Source organism: Schistocerca cancellata, chromosome 9 (assembly GCF_023864275.1).
Source record: "Schistocerca cancellata isolate TAMUIC-IGC-003103 chromosome 9, iqSchCanc2.1, whole genome shotgun sequence".
Classification (NCBI taxonomy): Eukaryota; Metazoa; Arthropoda; class Insecta; order Orthoptera; family Acrididae; genus Schistocerca; species Schistocerca cancellata.
The window spans coordinates 308,336,922-308,350,158 of NC_064634.1; the positions used below are offsets into that span (position 1 = coordinate 308,336,922).

A 13,237-nucleotide genomic window follows, 5' to 3' on the forward strand; every position below is an offset into this window, starting at 1 on the left:
CTGTTGGACAGGTAGCAGAAGGCAAGGCGCGCGTTTTTCTGGAATTTTTCGGTGATGACAAGCGGTTGATATGCTTGCAAGTGTAGCATATGAAACAAGAATCGTATGAAGGATCCGTAGCCAGGTGCTAAAGTCGCAGTATGGCCGCAGGTGACGGTCGTATGACGGGTCTGTAGCCACAACAGGATGGCAGCAAAGCGAATACCGCTAACTGAAAGCACCCTGCTGTAGCCCCAGTGGCGCAATTGGTTAGCGCACGGTACTTATAAGGCAGTAGCCGTGAGCAATGCCGGGGTTGTGAGTTCGAGCCTCACCTGGGGCATACTTTTACTTCGTAGCAGCTGACTCTGAAAGCATCGGGACGCTAGATTTGAGATGTATCACCTGCTTGAGAAACATAAGTGTGCGTGCATTATAAGTACCGATTGCGTATTCCTCGGTAGTATAGTGGTTAGTATCCCCGCCTGTCACGCGGGAGACCGGGGTTCGATTCCCCGCCGGGGAGGTGCGATTTTTATATCGCGAAAGTTGCACGTGTGGCCCGAAAGGACATTAACGTTGTGATCGAGAAATGTAGTTGCTGCAGAATCGTAAGAAACTCTGCGTCTTAGCAAGTGTTTCTCGTATTCTTCACACGACGACGTCGTCGTCGTTTCAGAACGTACAGGGTTTGCTGTTGACGCTGAATCAGCGCACACCAGGCTTAATGATCGAGCTCGAAGCACCCAAGAAAAAGAATAATTTTAGCAGAGCGTGGTTTCGATCCACGGACCTCTGGGTTATGGGCCCAGCACGCTTCCACTGCGCCACTCTGCTGCGTGGAGGCGTGCGCCCTCTTCGGTGCGTGACATGGGACGCTTGGAAAAGCGTTGTCTGCGTCGCGTACCGTTTAATAAACTGTGCAACATCTCTCAGCTTGACTTGTCTCGACTTTGCTCGGCTGACGCTTGCAAGAAGCGATATTTACCACGATCGTCTCGAGATGCAGCTGCGAGATGCTCAGGATTGACATTGCACTCCACGCAGGTGGCAACATTCGAATGCACTGCCTAGCTACGCGCCCGCAACTAACAAAATGCCGACCCTGCCAGGATTCGAACCTGGAATCTTCTGATCCGTAGTCAGACGCGTTATCCGTTGCGCCACAGGGCCACAGCTGGCGTTTCGTAATATGAGGCGAGTACACGTCGCAGAGCAACGTGTTCTCCGTGGCTCTGCAACTGCGTGTCGTCCACTGACAACGGCGGCGCGGCCATTCTGGTCTTCCGCACTCTGCAGGGAGCTGCCAAGGAAGGCATCTCTCCTCCAGCTACTCGGCCACGGTGCGCCTGCATAGCTTAGAGCTTGCCACACATCTGCCCTCGCTGTTGGACAGGTAGCAGAAGGCAAGGCGCGCGTTTTTCTGCAATTTTTCGGTGATGACAAGCGGTTGATATGCTTGCAAGTGTAGCATATGAAACAAGAATCGTATGAAGGATCCGTAGCCAGGTGCTAAAGTCGCAGTATGGCCGCAGGTGACGGTCGTATGACGGGTCTGTAGCCACAACAGGATGGCAGCAAAGCGAATACCGCTAACTGAAAGCACCCTGCTGTAGCCCCAGTGGCGCAATTGGTTAGCGCACGGTACTTATAAGGCAGTAGCCGTGAGCAATGCCGGGGTTGTGAGTTCGAGCCTCACCTGGGGCATACTTTTACTTCGTAGCAGCTGACTCTGAAAGCATCGGGACGCTAGATTTGAGATGTATCACCTGCTTGAGAAACATAAGTGTGCGTGCATTATAAGTACCGATTGCGTATTCCTCGGTAGTATAGTGGTTAGTATCCCCGCCTGTCACGCGGGAGACCGGGGTTCGATTCCCCGCCGGGGAGGTGCGATTTTTATATCGCGAAAGTTGCACGTGTGGCCCGAAAGGACATTAACGTTGTGATCGAGAAATGTAGTTGCTGCAGAATCGTAAGAAACTCTGCGTCTTAGCAAGTGTTTCTCGTATTCTTCACACGACGACGTCGTCGTCGTTTCAGAACGTACAGGGTTTGCTGTTGACGCTGAATCAGCGCACACCAGGCTTAATGATCGAGCTCGAAGCACCCAAGAAAAAGAATAATTTTAGCAGAGCGTGGTTTCGATCCACGGACCTCTGGGTTATGGGCCCAGCACGCTTCCACTGCGCCACTCTGCTGCGTGGAGGCGTGCGCCCTCTTCGGTGCGTGACATGGGACGCTTGGAAAAGCGTTGTCTGCGTCGCGTACCGTTTAATAAACTGTGCAACATCTCTCAGCTTGACTTGTCTCGACTTTGCTCGGCTGACGCTTGCAAGAAGCGATATTTACCACGATCGTCTCGAGATGCAGCTGCGAGATGCTCAGGATTGACATTGCACTCCACGCAGGTGGCAACATTCGAATGCACTGCCTAGCTACGCGCCCGCAACTAACAAAATGCCGACCCTGCCAGGATTCGAACCTGGAATCTTCTGATCCGTAGTCAGACGCGTTATCCGTTGCGCCACAGGGCCACAGCTGGCGTTTCGTAATATGAGGCGGGTACACGTCGCAGAGCAACGTGTTCTCCGTGGCTCTGCAACTGCGTGTCGTCCACTGACAACGGCGGCGCGGCCATTCTGGTCTTCCGCACTCTGCAGGGAGCTGCCAAGGAAGGCATCTCTCCTCCAGCTGCTCGGCCACGGTGCGCCTGCATAGCTTAGAGCTTGCCACACATCTGCCCTCGCTGTTGGACAGGTAGCAGAAGGCAAGGCGCGCGTTTTTCTGCAATTTTTCGGTGATGACAAGCGGTTGATATGCTTGAAAGTGTAGCATATGAAACAAGAATCGTATGAAGGATCCGTAGCCAGGTGCTAAAGTCGCAGTATGGCCGCAGGTGACGGTCGTATGACGGGTCTGTAGCCACAACAGGATGGCAGCAAAGCGAATACCGCTAACTGAAAGCACCCTGCTGTAGCCCCAGTGGCGCAATTGGTTAGCGCACGGTACTTATAAGGCAGTAGCCGTGAGCAATGCCGGGGTTGTGAGTTCGAGCCTCACCTGGGGCATACTTTTACTTCGTAGCAGCTGACTCTGAAAGCATCGGGACGCTAGATTTGAGATGTATCACCTGCTTGAGAAACATAAGTGTGCGTGCATTATAAGCACCGATTGCGTATTCCTCGGTAGTATAGTGGTTAGTATCCCCGCCTGTCACGCGGGAGACCGGGGTTCGATTCCCCGCCGGGGAGGTGCGATTTTTATATCGCGAAAGTTGCACGTGTGGCCCGAAAGGACATTAACGTTGTGATCGAGAAATGTAGTTGCTGCAGAATCGTAAGAAACTCTGCGTCTTAGCAAGTGTTTCTCGTATTCTTCACACGACGACGTCGTCGTCGTTTCAGAACGTACAGGGTTTGCTGTTGACGCTGAATCAGCGCACACCAGGCTTAATGATCGAGCTCGAAGCACCCAAGAAAAAGAATAATTTTAGCAGAGCGTGGTTTCGATCCACGGACCTCTGGGTTATGGGCCCAGCACGCTTCCACTGCGCCACTCTGCTGCGTGGAGGCGTGCGCCCTCTTCGGTGCGTGACATGGGACGCTTGGAAAAGCGTTGTCTGCGTCGCGTACCGTTTAATAAACTGTGCAACATCTCTCAGCTTGACTTGTCTCGACTTTGCTCGACTGTCGCTACGCTGACGCTTGCAAGAAGCGATATTTACCACGATCGTCTCGAGATGCAGCTGCGAGATGCTCAGGATTGACATTGCACTCCACGCAGGTGGCAACATTCGAATGCACTGCCTAGCTACGCGCCCGCAACTAACAAAATGCCGACCCTGCCAGGATTCGAACCTGGAATCTTCTGATCCGTAGTCAGACGCGTTATCCGTTGCGCCACAGGGCCACAGCTGGCGTTTCGTAATATGAGGCGAGTACACGTCGCAGAGCAACGTGTTCTCCGTGGCTCTGCAACTGCGTGTCGTCCACTGACAACGGCGGCGCGGCCATTCTGGTCTTCCGCACTCTGCAGGGAGCTGCCAAGGAAGGCATCTCTCCTCCAGCTGCTCGGCCACGGTGCGCCTGCATAGCTTAGAGCTTGCCACACATCTGCCCTCGCTGTTGGACAGGTAGCAGAAGGCAAGGCGCGCGTTTTTCTGCAATTTTTCGGTGATGACAAGCGGTTGATATGCTTGCAAGTGTAGCATATGAAACAAGAATCGTATGAAGGATCCGTAGCCAGGTGCTAAAGTCGCAGTATGGCCGCAGGTGACGGTCGTATGACGGGTCTGTAGCCACAACAGGATGGCAGCAAAGCGAATACCGCTAACTGAAAGCACCCTGCTGTAGCCCCAGTGGCGCAATTGGTTAGCGCACGGTACTTATAAGGCAGTATCCGTGAGCAATGCCGGGGTTGTGAGTTCGAGCCTCACCTGGGGCATACATTTACTTCGTAGCAGCTGACTCTGAAAGCATCGGGACGCTAGATTTGAGATGTATCACCTGCTTGAGAAACATAAGTGTGCGTGCATTATAAGTACCGATTGCGTATTCCTCGGTAGTATAGTGGTTAGTATCCCCGCCTGTCACGCGGGAGACCGGGGTTCGATTCCCCGCCGGGGAGGTGCGATTTTTATATCGCGAAAGTTGCACGTGTGGCCCGAAAGGACATTAACGTTGTGATCGAGAAATGTAGTTGCTGCAGAATCGTAAGAAACTCTGCGTCTTAGCAAGTGTTTCTCGTATTCTTCACACGACGACGTCGTCGTCGTTTCAGAACGTACAGGGTTTGCTGTTGACGCTGAATCAGCGCACACCAGGCTTAATGATCGAGCTCGAAGCACCCAAGAAAAAGAATAATTTTAGCAGAGCGTGGTTTCGATCCACGGACCTCTGGGTTATGGGCCCAGCACGCTTCCACTGCGCCACTCTGCTGCGTGGAGGCGTGCGCCCTCTTCGGTGCGTGACATGGGACGCTTGGAAAAGCGTTGTCTGCGTCGCGTACCGTTTAATAAACTGTGCAACATCTCTCAGCTTGACTTGTCTCGACTTTGCTCGACTGTCGCTACGCTGACGCTTGCAAGAAGCGATATTTACCACGATCGTCTCGAGATGCAGCTGCGAGATGCTCAGGATTGACATTGCACTCCACGCAGGTGGCAACATTCGAATGCACTGCCTAGCTACGCGCCCGCAACTAACAAAATGCCGACCCTGCCAGGATTCGAACCTGGAATCTTCTGATCCGTAGTCAGACGCGTTATCCGTTGCGCCACAGGGCCACAGCTGGCGTTTCGTAATATGAGGCGAGTACACGTCGCAGAGCAACGTGTTCTCCGTGGCTCTGCAACTGCGTGTCGTCCACTGACAACGGCGGCGCGGCCATTCTGGTCTTCCGCACTCTGCAGGGAGCTGCCAAGGAAGGCATCTCTCCTCCAGCTGCTCGGCCACGGTGCGCCTGCATAGCTTAGAGCTTGCCACACATCTGCCCTCGCTGTTGGACAGGTAGCAGAAGGCAAGGCGCGCGTTTTTCTGCAATTTTTCGGTGATGACAAGCGGTTGATATGCTTGCAAGTGTAGCATATGAAACAAGAATCGTATGAAGGATCCGTAGCCAGGTGCTAAAGTCGCAGTATGGCCGCAGGTGACGGTCGTATGACGGGTCTGTAGCCACAACAGGATGGCAGCAAAGCGAATACCGCTAACTGAAAGCACCCTGCTGTAGCCCCAGTGGCGCAATTGGTTAGCGCACGGTACTTATAAGGCAGTAGCCGTGAGCAATGCCGGGGTTGTGAGTTCGAGCCTCACCTGGGGCATACTTTTACTTCGTAGCAGCTGACTCTGAAAGCATCGGGACGCTAGATTTGAGATGTATCACCTGCTTGAGAAACATAAGTGTGCGTGCATTATAAGTACCGATTGCGTATTCCTCGGTAGTATAGTGGTTAGTATCCCCGCCTGTCACGCGGGAGACCGGGGTTCGATTCCCCGCCGGGGAGGTGCGATTTTTATATCGCGAAAGTTGCACGTGTGGCCCGAAAGGACATTAACGTTGTGATCGAGAAATGTAGTTGCTGCAGAATCGTAAGAAACTCTGCGTCTTAGCAAGTGTTTCTCGTATTCTTCACACGACGACGTCGTCGTCGTTTCAGAACGTACAGGGTTTGCTGTTGACGCTGAATCAGCGCACACCAGGCTTAATGATCGAGCTCGAAGCACCCAAGAAAAAGAATAATTTTAGCAGAGCGTGGTTTCGATCCACGGACCTCTGGGTTATGGGCCCAGCACGCTTCCACTGCGCCACTCTGCTGCGTGGAGGCGTGCGCCCTCTTCGGTGCGTGACATGGGACGCTTGGAAAAGCGTTGTCTGCGTCGCGTACCGTTTAATAAACTGTGCAACATCTCTCAGCTTGACTTGTCTCGACGTTGCTCGGCTGACGCTTGCAAGAAGCGATATTTACCACGATCGTCTCGAGATGCAGCTGCGAGATGCTCAGGATTGACATTGCACTCCACGCAGGTGGCAACATTCGAATGCACTGCCTAGCTACGCGCCCGCAACTAACAAAATGCCGACCCTGCCAGGATTCGAACCTGGAATCTTCTGATCCGTAGTCAGACGCGTTATCCGTTGCGCCACAGGGCCACAGCTGGCGTTTCGTAATATGAGGCGAGTACACGTCGCAGAGCAACGTGTTCTCCGTGGCTCTGCAACTGCGTGTCGTCCACTGACAACGGCGGCGCGGCCATTCTGGTCTTCCGCACTCTGCAGGGAGCTGCCAAGGAAGGCATCTCTCCTCCAGCTGCTCGGCCACGGTGCGCCTGCGTAGCTTAGAGCTTGCCACACATCTGCCCTCGCTGTTGGACAGGTAGCAGAAGGCAAGGCGCGCGTTTTTCTGCAATTTTTCGGTGATGACAAGCGGTTGATATGCTTGCAAGTGTAGCATATGAAACAAGAATCGTATGAAGGATCCGTAGCCAGGTGCTAAAGTCGCAGTATGGCCGCAGGTGACGGTCGTATGACGGGTCTGTAGCCACAACAGGATGGCAGCAAAGCGAATACCGCTAACTGAAAGCACCCTGCTGTAGCCCCAGTGGCGCAATTGGTTAGCGCACGGTACTTATAAGGCAGTAGCCGTGAGCAATGCCGGGGTTGTGAGTTCGAGCCTCACCTGGGGCATACTTTTACTTCGTAGCAGCTGACTCTGAAAGCATCGGGACGCTAGATTTGAGATGTATCACCTGCTTGAGAAACATAAGTGTGCGTGCATTATAAGTACCGATTGCGTATTCCTCGGTAGTATAGTGGTTAGTATCCCCGCCTGTCACGCGGGAGACCGGGGTTCGATTCCCCGCCGGGGAGGTGCGATTTTTATATCGCGAAAGTTGCACGTGTGGCCCGAAAGGACATTAACGTTGTGATCGAGAAATGTAGTTGCTGCAGAATCGTAAGAAACTCTGCGTCTTAGCAAGTGTTTCTCGTATTCTTCACACGACGACGTCGTCGTCGTTTCAGAACGTACAGGGTTTGCTGTTGACGCTGAATCAGCGCACACCAGGCTTAATGATCGAGCTCGAAGCACCCAAGAAAAAGAATAATTTTAGCAGAGCGTGGTTTCGATCCACGGACCTCTGGGTTATGGGCCCAGCACGCTTCCACTGCGCCACTCTGCTGCGTGGAGGCGTGCGCCCTCTTCGGTGCGTGACATGGGACGCTTGGAAAAGCGTTGTCTGCGTCGCGTACCGTTTAATAAACTGTGCAACATCTCTCAGCTTGACTTGTCTCGACTTTGCTCGGCTGACGCTTGCAAGAAGCGATATTTACCACGATCGTCTCGAGATGCAGCTGCGAGATGCTCAGGATTGACATTGCACTCCACGCAGGTGGCAACATTCGAATGCACTGCCTAGCTACGCGCCCGCAACTATCAAAATGCCGACCCTGCCAGGATTCGAACCTGGAATCTTCTGATCCGTAGTCAGACGCGTTATCCGTTGCGCCACAGGGCCACAGCTGGCGTTTCGTAATATGAGGCGAGTACACGTCGCAGAGCAACGTGTTCTCCGAGGCTCTGCAACTGCGTGTCGTCCACTGACAACGGCGGCGCGGCCATTCTGGTCTTCCGCACTCTGCAGGGAGCTGCCAAGGAAGGCATCTCTCCTCCAGCTGCTCGGCCACGGTGCGCCTGCATAGCTTAGAGCTTGCCACACATCTGCCCTCGCTGTTGGACAGGTAGCAGAAGGCAAGGCGCGCGTTTTTCTGCAATTTTTCGGTGATGACAAGCGGTTGATATGCTTGCAAGTGTAGCATATGAAACAAGAATCGTATGAAGGATCCGTAGCCAGGTGCTAAAGTCGCAGTATGGCCGCAGGTGACGGTCGTATGACGGGTCTGTAGCCACAACAGGATGGCAGCAAAGCGAATACCGCTAACTGAAAGCACCCTGCTGTAGCCCCAGTGGCGCAATTGGTTAGCGCACGGTACTTATAAGGCAGTAGCCGTGAGCAATGCCGGGGTTGTGAGTTCGAGCCTCACCTGGGGCATACTTTTACTTCGTAGCAGCTGACTCTGAAAGCATCGGGACGCTAGATTTGAGATGTATCACCTGCTTGAGAAACATAAGTGTGCGTGCATTATAAGTACCGATTGCGTATTCCTCGGTAGTATAGTGGTTAGTATCCCCGCCTGTCACGCGGGAGACCGGGGTTCGATTCCCCGCCGGGGAGGTGCGATTTTTATATCGCGAAAGTTGCACGTGTGGCCCGAAAGGACATTAACGTTGTGATCGAGAAATGTAGTTGCTGCAGAATCGTAAGAAACTCTGCGTCTTAGCAAGTGTTTCTCGTATTCTTCACACGACGACGTCGTCGTCGTTTCAGAACGTACAGGGTTTGCTGTTGACGCTGAATCAGCGCACACCAGGCTTAATGATCGAGCTCGAAGCACCCAAGAAAAAGAATAATTTTAGCAGAGCGTGGTTTCGATCCACGGACCTCTGGGTTATGGGCCCAGCACGCTTCCACTGCGCCACTCTGCTGCGTGGAGGCGTGCGCCCTCTTCGGTGCGTGACATGGGACGCTTGGAAAAGCGTTGTCTGCGTCGCGTACCGTTTAATAAACTGTGCAACATCTCTCAGCTTGACTTGTCTCGACGTTGCTCGGCTGACGCTTGCAAGAAGCGATATTTACCACGATCGTCTCGAGATGCAGCTGCGAGATGCTCAGGATTGACATTGCACTCCACGCAGGTGGCAACATTCGAATGCACTGCCTAGCTACGCGCCCGCAACTAACAAAATGCCGACCCTGCCAGGATTCGAACCTGGAATCTTCTGATCCGTAGTCAGACGCGTTATCCGTTGCGCCACAGGGCCACAGCTGGCGTTTCGTAATATGAGGCGAGTACACGTCGCAGAGCAACGTGTTCTCCGTGGCTCTGCAACTGCGTGTCGTCCACTGACAACGGCGGCGCGGCCATTCTGGTCTTCCGCACTCTGCAGGGAGCTGCCAAGGAAGGCATCTCTCCTCCAGCTGCTCGGCCACGGTGCGCCTGCGTAGCTTAGAGCTTGCCACACATCTGCCCTCGCTGTTGGACAGGTAGCAGAAGGCAAGGCGCGCGTTTTTCTGCAATTTTTCGGTGATGACAAGCGGTTGATATGCTTGCAAGTGTAGCATATGAAACAAGAATCGTATGAAGGATCCGTAGCCAGGTGCTAAAGTCGCAGTATGGCCGCAGGTGACGGTCGTATGACGGGTCTGTAGCCACAACAGGATGGCAGCAAAGCGAATACCGCTAACTGAAAGCACCCTGCTGTAGCCCCAGTGGCGCAATTGGTTAGCGCACGGTACTTATAAGGCAGTAGCCGTGAGCAATGCCGGGGTTGTGAGTTCGAGCCTCACCTGGGGCATACTTTTACTTCGTAGCAGCTGACTCTGAAAGCATCGGGACGCTAGATTTGAGATGTATCACCTGCTTGAGAAACATAAGTGTGCGTGCATTATAAGTACCGATTGCGTATTCCTCGGTAGTATAGTGGTTAGTATCCCCGCCTGTCACGCGGGAGACCGGGGTTCGATTCCCCGCCGGGGAGGTGCGATTTTTATATCGCGAAAGTTGCACGTGTGGCCCGAAAGGACATTAACGTTGTGATCGAGAAATGTAGTTGCTGCAGAATCGTAAGAAACTCTGCGTCTTAGCAAGTGTTTCTCGTATTCTTCACACGACGACGTCGTCGTCGTTTCAGAACGTACAGGGTTTGCTGTTGACGCTGAATCAGCGCACACCAGGCTTAATGATCGAGCTCGAAGCACCCAAGAAAAAGAATAATTTTAGCAGAGCGTGGTTTCGATCCACGGACCTCTGGGTTATGGGCCCAGCACGCTTCCACTGCGCCACTCTGCTGCGTGGAGGCGTGCGCCCTCTTCGGTGCGTGACATGGGACGCTTGGAAAAGCGTTGTCTGCGTCGCGTACCGTTTAATAAACTGTGCAACATCTCTCAGCTTGACTTGTCTCGACGTTGCTCGGCTGACGCTTGCAAGAAGCGATATTTACCACGATCGTCTCGAGATGCAGCTGCGAGATGCTCAGGATTGACATTGCACTCCACGCAGGTGGCAACATTCGAATGCACTGCCTAGCTACGCGCCCGCAACTAACAAAATGCCGACCCTGCCAGGATTCGAACCTGGAATCTTCTGATCCGTAGTCAGACGCGTTATCCGTTGCGCCACAGGGCCACAGCTGGCGTTTCGTAATATGAGGCGAGTACACGTCGCAGAGCAACGTGTTCTCCGTGGCTCTGCAACTGCGTGTCGTCCACTGACAACGGCGGCGCGGCCATTCTGGTCTTCCGCACTCTGCAGGGAGCTGCCAAGGAAGGCATCTCTCCTCCAGCTGCTCGGCCACGGTGCGCCTGCGTAGCTTAGAGCTTGCCACACATCTGCCCTCGCTGTTGGACAGGTAGCAGAAGGCAAGGCGCGCGTTTTTCTGCAATTTTTCGGTGATGACAAGCGGTTGATATGCTTGCAAGTGTAGCATATGAAACAAGAATCGTATGAAGGATCCGTAGCCAGGTGCTAAAGTCGCAGTATGGCCGCAGGTGACGGTCGTATGACGGGTCTGTAGCCACAACAGGATGGCAGCAAAGCGAATACCGCTAACTGAAAGCACCCTGCTGTAGCCCCAGTGGCGCAATTGGTTAGCGCACGGTACTTATAAGGCAGTAGCCGTGAGCAATGCCGGGGTTGTGAGTTCGAGCCTCACCTGGGGCATACTTTTACTTCGTAGCAGCTGACTCTGAAAGCATCGGGACGCTAGATTTGAGATGTATCACCTGCTTGAGAAACATAAGTGTGCGTGCATTATAAGTACCGATTGCGTATTCCTCGGTAGTATAGTGGTTAGTATCCCCGCCTGTCACGCGGGAGACCGGGGTTCGATTCCCCGCCGGGGAGGTGCGATTTTTATATCGCGAAAGTTGCACGTGTGGCCCGAAAGGACATTAACGTTGTGATCGAGAAATGTAGTTGCTGCAGAATCGTAAGAAACTCTGCGTCTTAGCAAGTGTTTCTCGTATTCTTCACACGACGACGTCGTCGTCGTTTCAGAACGTACAGGGTTTGCTGTTGACGCTGAATCAGCGCACACCAGGCTTAATGATCGAGCTCGAAGCACCCAAGAAAAAGAATAATTTTAGCAGAGCGTGGTTTCGATCCACGGACCTCTGGGTTATGGGCCCAGCACGCTTCCACTGCGCCACTCTGCTGCGTGGAGGCGTGCGCCCTCTTCGGTGCGTGACATGGGACGCTTGGAAAAGCGTTGTCTGCGTCGCGTACCGTTTAATAAACTGTGCAACATCTCTCAGCTTGACTTGTCTCGACTTTGCTCGACTGTCGCTACGCTGACGCTTGCAAGAAGCGATATTTACCACGATCGTCTCGAGATGCAGCTGCGAGATGCTCAGGATTGACATTGCACTCCACGCAGGTGGCAACATTCGAATGCACTGCCTAGCTACGCGCCCGCAAGTAACAAAATGCCGACCCTTTCAGGATTCGAACCTGGAATCTTCTGATCCGTAGTCAGACGCGTTATCCGTTGCGGCAAAGGGCCACAGCTGGCGTTTCGTAATATGAGGCGAGTACACGTCGCAGAGCAACGTGTTCTCCGTGGCTCTGCAACTGCGTGTCGTCCACTGACAACGGCGGCGCGGCCATTCTGGTCTTCCGCACTCTGCAGGGAGCTGCCAAGGAAGGCATCTCTCCTCCAGCTACTCGGCCACGGTGCGCCTGCATAGCTTAGAGCTTGCCACACATCTGCCCTCGCTGTTGGACAGGTAGCAGAAGGCAAGGCGCGCGTTTTTCTGCAATTTTTCGGTGATGACAAGCGGTTGATATGCTTGCAAGTGTAGCATATGAAACAAGAATCGTATGAAGGATCCGTAGCCAGGTGCTAAAGTCGCAGTATGGCCGCAGGTGACGGTCGTATGACGGGTCTGTAGCCACAACAGGATGGCAGCAAAGCGAATACCGCTAACTGAAAGCACCCTGCTGTAGCCCCAGTGGCGCAATTGGTTAGCGCACGGTACTTATAAGGCAGTAGCCGTGAGCAATGCCGGGGTTGTGGGTTCGAGCCTCACCTGGGGCATACTTTTACTTCGTAGCAGCTGACTCTGAAAGCATCGGGACGCTAGATTTGAGATGTATCACCTGCTTGAGAAACATAAGTGTGCGTGCATTATAAGTACCGATTGCGTATTCCTCGGTAGTATAGTGGTTAGTATCCCCGCCTGTCACGCGGGAGACCGGGGTTCGATTCCCCGCCGGGGAGGTGCGATTTTTATATCGCGAAAGTTGCACGTGTGGCCCGAAAGGACATTAACGTTGTGATCGAGAAATGTAGTTGCTGCAGAATCGTAAGAAACTGCGTCTTAGCAAGTGTTTCTCGTATTCTTCACACGACGACGTCGTCGTCGTTTCAGAACGTACAGGGTTTGCTGTTGACGCTGAATCAGCGCACACCAGGTTTAATGATCGAGCTCGAAGCACCCAAGAAAAAGAATAATTTTAGCAGAGCGTGGTTTCGATCCACGGACCTCTGGGTTATGGGCCCAGCACGCTTCCACTGCGCCACTCTGCTGCGTGGAGGCGTGCGCCCTCTTCGGTGCGTGACATGGGACGCTTGGAAAAGCGTTGTCTGCGTCGCGTACCGTTTAATAAACTGTGCAACATCTCTCAGCTTGACTTGTCTCGA

At 53.5% G+C, this 13,237-nt stretch overlaps 38 non-coding genes across 38 annotated transcripts; 20 read left to right on the forward strand and 18 right to left on the reverse strand.

The window, feature by feature from the left end:
* The first annotated feature begins 230 nt into the window (after positions 1–230).
* Positions 231–322, forward strand: Trnai-uau (transfer RNA isoleucine (anticodon UAU)). Its single transcript is given in 2 exon segments — positions 231–268; positions 287–322. It is a non-coding gene; the product is annotated as a tRNA-Ile (tRNA).
* A 111-nt stretch (positions 323–433) lies between these two features.
* On the forward strand, positions 434–505 carry Trnad-guc (transfer RNA aspartic acid (anticodon GUC)). Its single transcript has one exon. It is a non-coding gene; the product is annotated as a tRNA-Asp (tRNA).
* A 239-nt stretch (positions 506–744) lies between these two features.
* Trnam-cau (transfer RNA methionine (anticodon CAU)) lies at positions 745–816 on the reverse strand. The gene has a single exon. It is a non-coding gene; the product is annotated as a tRNA-Met (tRNA).
* A 263-nt stretch (positions 817–1,079) lies between these two features.
* On the reverse strand, positions 1,080–1,152 carry Trnar-acg (transfer RNA arginine (anticodon ACG)). Its single transcript has one exon. It is a non-coding gene; the product is annotated as a tRNA-Arg (tRNA).
* Positions 1,153–1,594: 442 nt separating this feature from the next.
* On the forward strand, positions 1,595–1,686 carry Trnai-uau (transfer RNA isoleucine (anticodon UAU)). The gene is given in 2 exon segments: positions 1,595–1,632; positions 1,651–1,686. It is a non-coding gene; the product is annotated as a tRNA-Ile (tRNA).
* Positions 1,687–1,797: 111 nt separating this feature from the next.
* Positions 1,798–1,869, forward strand: Trnad-guc (transfer RNA aspartic acid (anticodon GUC)). Its single transcript has one exon. It is a non-coding gene; the product is annotated as a tRNA-Asp (tRNA).
* A 239-nt stretch (positions 1,870–2,108) lies between these two features.
* Positions 2,109–2,180, reverse strand: Trnam-cau (transfer RNA methionine (anticodon CAU)). Its single transcript has one exon. It is a non-coding gene; the product is annotated as a tRNA-Met (tRNA).
* A 263-nt stretch (positions 2,181–2,443) lies between these two features.
* Trnar-acg (transfer RNA arginine (anticodon ACG)) lies at positions 2,444–2,516 on the reverse strand. The gene has a single exon. It is a non-coding gene; the product is annotated as a tRNA-Arg (tRNA).
* Positions 2,517–2,958: 442 nt separating this feature from the next.
* Positions 2,959–3,050, forward strand: Trnai-uau (transfer RNA isoleucine (anticodon UAU)). Its single transcript is given in 2 exon segments — positions 2,959–2,996; positions 3,015–3,050. It is a non-coding gene; the product is annotated as a tRNA-Ile (tRNA).
* Positions 3,051–3,161: 111 nt separating this feature from the next.
* Trnad-guc (transfer RNA aspartic acid (anticodon GUC)) lies at positions 3,162–3,233 on the forward strand. Its single transcript has one exon. It is a non-coding gene; the product is annotated as a tRNA-Asp (tRNA).
* A 239-nt stretch (positions 3,234–3,472) lies between these two features.
* Trnam-cau (transfer RNA methionine (anticodon CAU)) lies at positions 3,473–3,544 on the reverse strand. Its single transcript has one exon. It is a non-coding gene; the product is annotated as a tRNA-Met (tRNA).
* A 274-nt stretch (positions 3,545–3,818) lies between these two features.
* On the reverse strand, positions 3,819–3,891 carry Trnar-acg (transfer RNA arginine (anticodon ACG)). Its single transcript has one exon. It is a non-coding gene; the product is annotated as a tRNA-Arg (tRNA).
* Positions 3,892–4,333: 442 nt separating this feature from the next.
* On the forward strand, positions 4,334–4,425 carry Trnai-uau (transfer RNA isoleucine (anticodon UAU)). The gene is given in 2 exon segments: positions 4,334–4,371; positions 4,390–4,425. It is a non-coding gene; the product is annotated as a tRNA-Ile (tRNA).
* A 111-nt stretch (positions 4,426–4,536) lies between these two features.
* On the forward strand, positions 4,537–4,608 carry Trnad-guc (transfer RNA aspartic acid (anticodon GUC)). The gene has a single exon. It is a non-coding gene; the product is annotated as a tRNA-Asp (tRNA).
* Positions 4,609–4,847: 239 nt separating this feature from the next.
* Trnam-cau (transfer RNA methionine (anticodon CAU)) lies at positions 4,848–4,919 on the reverse strand. The gene has a single exon. It is a non-coding gene; the product is annotated as a tRNA-Met (tRNA).
* Positions 4,920–5,193: 274 nt separating this feature from the next.
* On the reverse strand, positions 5,194–5,266 carry Trnar-acg (transfer RNA arginine (anticodon ACG)). The gene has a single exon. It is a non-coding gene; the product is annotated as a tRNA-Arg (tRNA).
* A 442-nt stretch (positions 5,267–5,708) lies between these two features.
* Positions 5,709–5,800, forward strand: Trnai-uau (transfer RNA isoleucine (anticodon UAU)). Its single transcript is given in 2 exon segments — positions 5,709–5,746; positions 5,765–5,800. It is a non-coding gene; the product is annotated as a tRNA-Ile (tRNA).
* A 111-nt stretch (positions 5,801–5,911) lies between these two features.
* On the forward strand, positions 5,912–5,983 carry Trnad-guc (transfer RNA aspartic acid (anticodon GUC)). The gene has a single exon. It is a non-coding gene; the product is annotated as a tRNA-Asp (tRNA).
* Positions 5,984–6,222: 239 nt separating this feature from the next.
* Trnam-cau (transfer RNA methionine (anticodon CAU)) lies at positions 6,223–6,294 on the reverse strand. The gene has a single exon. It is a non-coding gene; the product is annotated as a tRNA-Met (tRNA).
* Positions 6,295–6,557: 263 nt separating this feature from the next.
* Trnar-acg (transfer RNA arginine (anticodon ACG)) lies at positions 6,558–6,630 on the reverse strand. The gene has a single exon. It is a non-coding gene; the product is annotated as a tRNA-Arg (tRNA).
* A 442-nt stretch (positions 6,631–7,072) lies between these two features.
* Trnai-uau (transfer RNA isoleucine (anticodon UAU)) lies at positions 7,073–7,164 on the forward strand. Its single transcript is given in 2 exon segments — positions 7,073–7,110; positions 7,129–7,164. It is a non-coding gene; the product is annotated as a tRNA-Ile (tRNA).
* Positions 7,165–7,275: 111 nt separating this feature from the next.
* Trnad-guc (transfer RNA aspartic acid (anticodon GUC)) lies at positions 7,276–7,347 on the forward strand. The gene has a single exon. It is a non-coding gene; the product is annotated as a tRNA-Asp (tRNA).
* A 239-nt stretch (positions 7,348–7,586) lies between these two features.
* Positions 7,587–7,658, reverse strand: Trnam-cau (transfer RNA methionine (anticodon CAU)). The gene has a single exon. It is a non-coding gene; the product is annotated as a tRNA-Met (tRNA).
* A 263-nt stretch (positions 7,659–7,921) lies between these two features.
* Trnar-acg (transfer RNA arginine (anticodon ACG)) lies at positions 7,922–7,994 on the reverse strand. The gene has a single exon. It is a non-coding gene; the product is annotated as a tRNA-Arg (tRNA).
* A 442-nt stretch (positions 7,995–8,436) lies between these two features.
* Positions 8,437–8,528, forward strand: Trnai-uau (transfer RNA isoleucine (anticodon UAU)). The gene is given in 2 exon segments: positions 8,437–8,474; positions 8,493–8,528. It is a non-coding gene; the product is annotated as a tRNA-Ile (tRNA).
* A 111-nt stretch (positions 8,529–8,639) lies between these two features.
* On the forward strand, positions 8,640–8,711 carry Trnad-guc (transfer RNA aspartic acid (anticodon GUC)). Its single transcript has one exon. It is a non-coding gene; the product is annotated as a tRNA-Asp (tRNA).
* A 239-nt stretch (positions 8,712–8,950) lies between these two features.
* On the reverse strand, positions 8,951–9,022 carry Trnam-cau (transfer RNA methionine (anticodon CAU)). The gene has a single exon. It is a non-coding gene; the product is annotated as a tRNA-Met (tRNA).
* Positions 9,023–9,285: 263 nt separating this feature from the next.
* Trnar-acg (transfer RNA arginine (anticodon ACG)) lies at positions 9,286–9,358 on the reverse strand. Its single transcript has one exon. It is a non-coding gene; the product is annotated as a tRNA-Arg (tRNA).
* Positions 9,359–9,800: 442 nt separating this feature from the next.
* Trnai-uau (transfer RNA isoleucine (anticodon UAU)) lies at positions 9,801–9,892 on the forward strand. Its single transcript is given in 2 exon segments — positions 9,801–9,838; positions 9,857–9,892. It is a non-coding gene; the product is annotated as a tRNA-Ile (tRNA).
* A 111-nt stretch (positions 9,893–10,003) lies between these two features.
* Trnad-guc (transfer RNA aspartic acid (anticodon GUC)) lies at positions 10,004–10,075 on the forward strand. The gene has a single exon. It is a non-coding gene; the product is annotated as a tRNA-Asp (tRNA).
* A 239-nt stretch (positions 10,076–10,314) lies between these two features.
* On the reverse strand, positions 10,315–10,386 carry Trnam-cau (transfer RNA methionine (anticodon CAU)). Its single transcript has one exon. It is a non-coding gene; the product is annotated as a tRNA-Met (tRNA).
* A 263-nt stretch (positions 10,387–10,649) lies between these two features.
* Positions 10,650–10,722, reverse strand: Trnar-acg (transfer RNA arginine (anticodon ACG)). The gene has a single exon. It is a non-coding gene; the product is annotated as a tRNA-Arg (tRNA).
* A 442-nt stretch (positions 10,723–11,164) lies between these two features.
* Trnai-uau (transfer RNA isoleucine (anticodon UAU)) lies at positions 11,165–11,256 on the forward strand. The gene is given in 2 exon segments: positions 11,165–11,202; positions 11,221–11,256. It is a non-coding gene; the product is annotated as a tRNA-Ile (tRNA).
* Positions 11,257–11,367: 111 nt separating this feature from the next.
* Trnad-guc (transfer RNA aspartic acid (anticodon GUC)) lies at positions 11,368–11,439 on the forward strand. The gene has a single exon. It is a non-coding gene; the product is annotated as a tRNA-Asp (tRNA).
* Positions 11,440–11,678: 239 nt separating this feature from the next.
* On the reverse strand, positions 11,679–11,750 carry Trnam-cau (transfer RNA methionine (anticodon CAU)). The gene has a single exon. It is a non-coding gene; the product is annotated as a tRNA-Met (tRNA).
* Positions 11,751–12,539: 789 nt separating this feature from the next.
* Trnai-uau (transfer RNA isoleucine (anticodon UAU)) lies at positions 12,540–12,631 on the forward strand. Its single transcript is given in 2 exon segments — positions 12,540–12,577; positions 12,596–12,631. It is a non-coding gene; the product is annotated as a tRNA-Ile (tRNA).
* Positions 12,632–12,742: 111 nt separating this feature from the next.
* Positions 12,743–12,814, forward strand: Trnad-guc (transfer RNA aspartic acid (anticodon GUC)). Its single transcript has one exon. It is a non-coding gene; the product is annotated as a tRNA-Asp (tRNA).
* Positions 12,815–13,051: 237 nt separating this feature from the next.
* Positions 13,052–13,123, reverse strand: Trnam-cau (transfer RNA methionine (anticodon CAU)). Its single transcript has one exon. It is a non-coding gene; the product is annotated as a tRNA-Met (tRNA).
* Positions 13,124–13,237: the final 114 nt, after the last annotated feature.